Source organism: Eulemur rufifrons, unplaced genomic scaffold (genome assembly GCF_041146395.1).
Source record: "Eulemur rufifrons isolate Redbay unplaced genomic scaffold, OSU_ERuf_1 scaffold_44, whole genome shotgun sequence".
Taxonomy (NCBI): Eukaryota; Metazoa; Chordata; class Mammalia; order Primates; family Lemuridae; genus Eulemur; species Eulemur rufifrons.
Genome location: NW_027182826.1, coordinates 1332183 through 1338182, shown reverse-complemented (window position 1 = coordinate 1338182; position 6000 = coordinate 1332183).

The following is a 6000-nucleotide window of genomic DNA, read 5'->3' as shown; positions in this document are numbered from 1 at the left end:
GGGTTTGGGGTTAAAGTAAGTGTTAGGGGTTAGGTTTAAGGATCCAAGGTTAGGGTTATTTTTAGCTGTAGTGTTAGGGTTAGAGATAAGGGATCCCATTAGCATTAAGGGTCTTCCTTACTGTAGGGTTAAGGGTTAGGCTTAGAGTTAAAGGTTAAGGTTAGGGTCAGTGTTAAGATTTAGGGTGAGGGTTAACGGTTAGGGTAAAGGTTAAGCGTTAGGGTTAGGGATTAGTGATTAGGGTTTTTGGTTAGTGTTAGGGTTAGCGGTTAGGAGTTAGTGTTTTATGAAGGGGTATGGTTAGAATTCGGATTGGGGTTAGAGTTAGGGTGAGGTATAGGGGTTAGGTTTAGGGGTTACTTTTAGGGTAAAAGGATAGGATTAGGGTTACGGGTTGGGCTTAGGTTTAGGGTTAAAGTTTACTGCTAGGGTTAGGGATAGGGTTCAGGGTTAGCTTTAGGGGTTCTGGTTAGGGTTAGGTGTTAGGTTAGTGTCAGGGTTAGGTCTAGTCGTGAGGGTAAGGTTTAGGGTTAGCTTTAAGAGCTAGGGTTAGTTTTAATGGTTAGGATTAGGATTAGGGTTAAGGGTTAGGGTAAGGCTTAGGGGTTAGGGTGAAGTGTTAGGGTCAAGGGTTAGGGTTTTTGTTAGGCATAGCGTTGGGGTTAGAAGTAAGGGTTACTGTCAGTGTTAGGTTTGTAGTTAGGGTTACGGTTAGGGTTAGCGGTTCAGAATTAGGGTTAGGGATTAGGTGTCACAGTGATGACTAGGAGATAGGGTTAGAATTATGGGATAGGGGTTGTTCTCAGGAAATGGGTTATGCATTAACGTTAGGATAAGAGGTAAAAGTTAGGCGCACGGTGAGGTTTACGTGTTAAGGGGAGAAATAGGAACAGGGTTGGGTGTTACCTTCAGGGTTAGGATTATCTGTTAAAGGTTTTGTTTATGCTTAGCGCACGGGCCCTGTCTGCATTAGGCGGGCGGGTGATTTTAGGGGGCTGGGATTGTACCCGGGAACCCATCTATCATACTCTGGGTATGGGCCCGTGGGTTTCATGCAGGACACAGTGGTGGAGCCTCCTTTCACGCATGACATGGGAGGATTGCAGGCTTTCTAAACTCTAAGAAAGCAAGAAGTCTGAGAATTAGATTTAGGGTTAGGATTCTGGTTAGGGTTAAGGATGAAGATTAGTGTTAGGGTGAGGGCTTAGGGTTAGGGAATAGGGTTAGGGTTAAAGGTTACTCTTAGGTTTAACGGTTACACTTTGGTTTAAGGTTGAGGTTTACGGTTAGGGTTAAGATGAGGGGTTAAGGTTTGGTACAGGGTAAGGGTTCAGTGTTAGGTTTAGGGTTGAAGATTAGGATTAGGGTTAGGATTAAAGGTTAGCGTTAGAGTTAACGCTTAGGGTTAAGGTTAAGAGTTAGGGTTTAGGGTTAGGGTTAGGGTTAGTTTTAGGGTTAGAGTTATGTGCTATGGTTTGTGTTAGAGGTTAGGGTTAGGTTTACTGGTCACGGTTAGGGTTACGTTTAGGGGGTAGCATTAGGGTTAGGGTTAGGGTTAAGGGATAGGATTAGGGTTAAGTGTTGGGCTTAGGGTTAGGGTTTAGTGTTAGGTTTATCTTTAAGGATTAGGGTTAGAATCAGGGTTAAATGCTTGGGTGCGGGTAATGGTTAGGGTCAGGGTTAAGGTTCACGGATAGGGTTAGTGTTAAGGGTTACGGGTAGGTTTAGGGTTCAGGGTTAGTGTTAGCAGTAGGGCTTAAGGTTAGGATGAGGCGGTAGGTTAGATTTAGGGTTAGATCTAGACGTTAGGGTAAGGGCTAACGTTAGGGTTAAGAGATAGGGTTAGGTTTAATGCTTAGGATTAGGGGTAGGGTTTGGGGTTAAAGTAAGTGTTAGGGGTTAGGTTTAAGGATCAAAGGTTAGGGTTATTTTTAGCTGTAGTGTTAGGGTTAGGGATAAGGGATCCCATTAGCATTAAGGGTCTTCCTTACTGTAGGGTTAAGGGTTAGGCTTAGAGTTAAAGGTTAAGGTTAGGGTCAGTGTTAAGATTTAGGGTGAGGGTTAACGGTTAGGGTAAACGTTAAGCGTTAGGGTTAGGGATTAGTGATTAGGGTTTTTGGTTAGTGTTAGGGTTAGCGGTTAGGAGTTAGTGTTTTATGAAGGGGTATGGTTAGAATTAGGATTGGGGTTAGAGTTTGGGTGAGGTATAGGGGTTAGGTTTAGGGGTTAGTTTTAGGGTAAAAGGATAGGATTAGGGTTACGGGTTGGGCTTAGGTTTAGGGTTAAAGTTTACTGCTAGGGTTAGGGATAGGGTTCAGGGTTAGCTTTAGGGGTTCTGGTTAGGGTTAGGTGTTAGGTTAGTGTCAGTGTTAGGTCTAGTCATCAGGGTAAGGTTTAGGGTTAGCTTTCAGAGCTAGGGTTAGGTTTAATGGTTAGGATTAGGATTAGGGTTAAGTGTTAGGGTAAGGCTTAGGGGTTAGGGTGAAGGGTTAGGGTCAAGGGTTAGGGTTTTTGTTAGGCATAGCGTTGGGGTTAGAAGTAAGGGTTACTGTCAGTGTTAGAGTTGTAGGTAGGGTTACGGTTAGGGTTAGCGGTTTAGAATTAGGGTTAGGGATTAGGTGTCACAGTGATGACTAGGAGATAGGGTTAGAATTATGGGATAGGGGTTGTTCTCAGGAAATGGGTTATGCATTAACGTTAGGATAAGAGGTTAAAGTTAGGCGCACGGTGAGGTTTACGTGTTAAGGGGAGAAATAGGAACAGGGTTGGGTGATATGTTCAGGGTTGGGGTTATCTGTTAAAGGTATTGTTTATGCTTAGCGCACGGGCCCTGTCTTCACTGGGCGGGCGGGGGGAGTTTAGGGGCCTGGGTTTGTACCCGGGAACCCACTCTATCATACTCTCGGTATGAGCCCATGAGTTTCATGCAAGACGCAGTGGTAGAGCCTCCTTTCACGCATGGCATGGGAGGATTGCAGGCTTTCTAAACTCTAAGAAAGCAAGAAGTCTGAGAATTAGATTTAGGGTTAGGATTCTGGTTAGGGTTAAGGATGAAGTTTAGTGTTAGGGTGAGGGCTTAGGGTTAGGGATTAGGGTTAGGGGTAAAGGTTACCCTTAGGTTTAACGGTTACACTTTGGTTTAGGGTTGAGGTTTACGGTTAGGGTTAAGATGAGGGGTTAGGGTTTGGTACAGGGTTAGGGTTAAGTGTTAGGTTTAGGGTTGAAGATTAGGATTAGGGTTAGGATTAAAGGTTAGCGTGAGAGTTAACACTTAGGGTGAAGGTTAAGACTTAGGGTTTAGGTTTAGGGTTAGGGTTAGGGTTAGTTTTAGGGTTAGAGTTATGTGCTATGGTTTGTGTTAGAGGTTAGGGTTAGGTTTACTGGTCACGGTTAGGGTTACGTTTAGGGGTTAGCATTAGGGTTAGGGTTAGGGTTAAGGGATAGGATTAGGGTTAAGTGTAGGGCTTAGGGTTAGGTTTTAGTCTAGGGTTAGCATTAAGGATTAGGGTTAGGGTCTGGGTTAAATGCTTGGGTGCGGTTAATGGTTAGGCTCAGGGTTAAGGTTCACGGATAGGGTTAGTGTTAAGGGTTACGGGTAGGTTTAGGGTTAGAGTTAGCATCAGGGCTTAAGATTAGGATTAGGCGGTAGGTTAGATTTAGGGTTAGATCTAGGCGTTAGGGTAAGGGCTAGCGTTAGGGTTAAGAGATAGGGTTAGGTTTAATGCTTAGCATTAGGGTTAGGGTTTGGGGTTCAAGTAAGTGTTAGGGGTTAGGTTTAAGGATCAAAGATTAGGGTTATTTTTAGCTGTAGTGTTAGGGTTAGGGATAAGGGAACCCATTAGCATTAAGGGTCTTCCTTACTGTAGGGTTAAGGGTTAGGCATAGAGTTAAAGGTTAAGGTTAGGGTCAGTGTTAAGATTTAGGGTGAGGGTTAACGGTTAGGGTAAAGGTTAAGCGTTAGGGTTAGGGATTAGTGATTAGGGTTTTTGGTTAGTGTTAGGGTTAGCGGTTAGGAGTTAGTGTTTTATGAAGGGGTATGGTTAGAATTAGGATTGGGGTTAGAGTTAGGGTGAGGTATAGGGGTTAGGTTTAGGAGTTAGTTTTAGGGTAAAAGGATAGGATTAGGGTTACGGGTTGGACTTAGGTTTGCAGTTAAAGTTTACTGCTAGGGTTAGAGATAGGGTTCAGGGTTAGCTTTAGGGGTTCTGGTTAGGGTTAGGTGTTAAGTTAGTGTCAGGGTTAGGTCTAGTCGTGAGGGTAAGGTTTAGGGTTAGCTTTAAGAGCTAGGGTTAGGTTTAATGGTTAGGATTAGGATTAGGGTTAAGGGTTAGGGTAAGGCTTAGGGGTTAGGGTCAATGGTTAGGTTTTTTGTTAGGCATAGCGTTGGGGTTAGAAGTAAGGGTTACTGTCAGTGTTAGGGTTGTAGGTAGGGTTACGGTTAGGGTTAGCGGTTTAGAATTAGGGTTAGGGATTAGGTGTCACAGTGATGACTAGGAGATAGGGTTAGAATTATGGGATAGGGGTTGTTCTCAGGAAATGGGTTATGCATTAACGTTAGGATAAGAGGTTAAAGTTAGGCGCACGGTGAGGTTTACGTGTTAAGGGGAGAAATAGGAACAGGGTTGGGTGTTACGTTCAGGGTTAGGGTTATCTGTTAAAGGTATTGTTTATGCTTAGCGCACGGGCCCTGTCTGCATTAGGCGGGCGGGGGGAGTTTAGGGGGCTGGGATTGTACCCGGGAACCCACTCTATCATACTCTGGGTATGGGCCGGGGGTTTCATGGAGGACACAGTGGTAGAGCCTCCTTTCACGCATGGCATGGGAGGATTGAGGCTTTCTAAACTCTAAGAAAGCAAGAAGTCTGAGAATTAGATTTAGGGTTAGGAATTTGGTTAGGGCTAAGGATGAAATTTAGTGTTAGGGTGAGGGCTTAGGGTTAGGGGTTATGGTTAGGGTTAAAGGTTACTCTTAGGTTTAACGGTTACACTTTGGTTTAGGGTTGAGGTTTACGGTTAGGGTTAAGATGAGGGGTTAGGGTTTGGTACAGGGTTAGGGTTAAGTGTTAGGTTTAGGGTTGAAGATTAGGATTAGGGTTAGGATTAAAGGTTAGCGTGAGATTTAACGCTTAGTGTTAAGGTTAAGAGTTAGGGTTTAGGGTTAGGGTTAGGGTTAGGGTTAGTTTTAGGGTTAGAGTTATGTGCTATGGTTTGTTTTAGAGGTTAGGTTTACGTTTACTGGTCACGGTGAGGGTTACGTTTAGGGGTTAGCATTAGGGTTAGGGTTAAGGGATAGGATTAGTGTTAAGTGTTGGGCTTAGGTTTAGGGTTTAGTGTTAGGGTTATCATTAAGGATTAGGGGTAGGGTCAGGGTTAAATGCTTGGGTGCGGGTAATGGTTAGGGTCAGGGTTAAGGTTCATGGAGAGGGTTAGTGTTAAGGGTTACGGGTAGGTTTAGGGTTCTGGGTTAGAGTTAGCTTTAGGGCTTAACGCTAGGATTAGGCGGTAGGTTAGATTTAGGGTTAGATCTAGGCGTTAGGGTAAGGGCTAGCGTTAGGGTTAAGAGATAGGGTTAGGTTTAATGCTTAGGAATAGGGTTAGGGTTTGGGGTTAAAGTAAGGGTTAGGGGTTAGGTTTAAGGATCCAAGGTTAGGGTTATTTTTAGCTGTAGTGTTAGGGTTAGGGATAAGGGATCCCATTAGCATTAAGGGTCTTCCTTACTGTAGGGTTAAGGGTTAGGCTTAGAGTTAAAGGTGAAGGTTAGGGTCAGTGTTAAGATTTAGGGTGAGGGTTAACGGTTAGGGTAAAGGTTAAGCGTTAGGGTTAGGGATTAGTGATTAGGGTTTTTGGTTAGTGTTAGGGTTAGCGGTTAGGAGTTAGTGTTTTATGAAGGGGTATGGTTAGATTTAGGAATGGGGTTAGAGTTAGGGTGAGGTATAGGGGTTAGGTTTAGGGGTTAGTTTTAGGGTAAAAGGATAGGATTAGGGTTACGGGTTGGGCTTA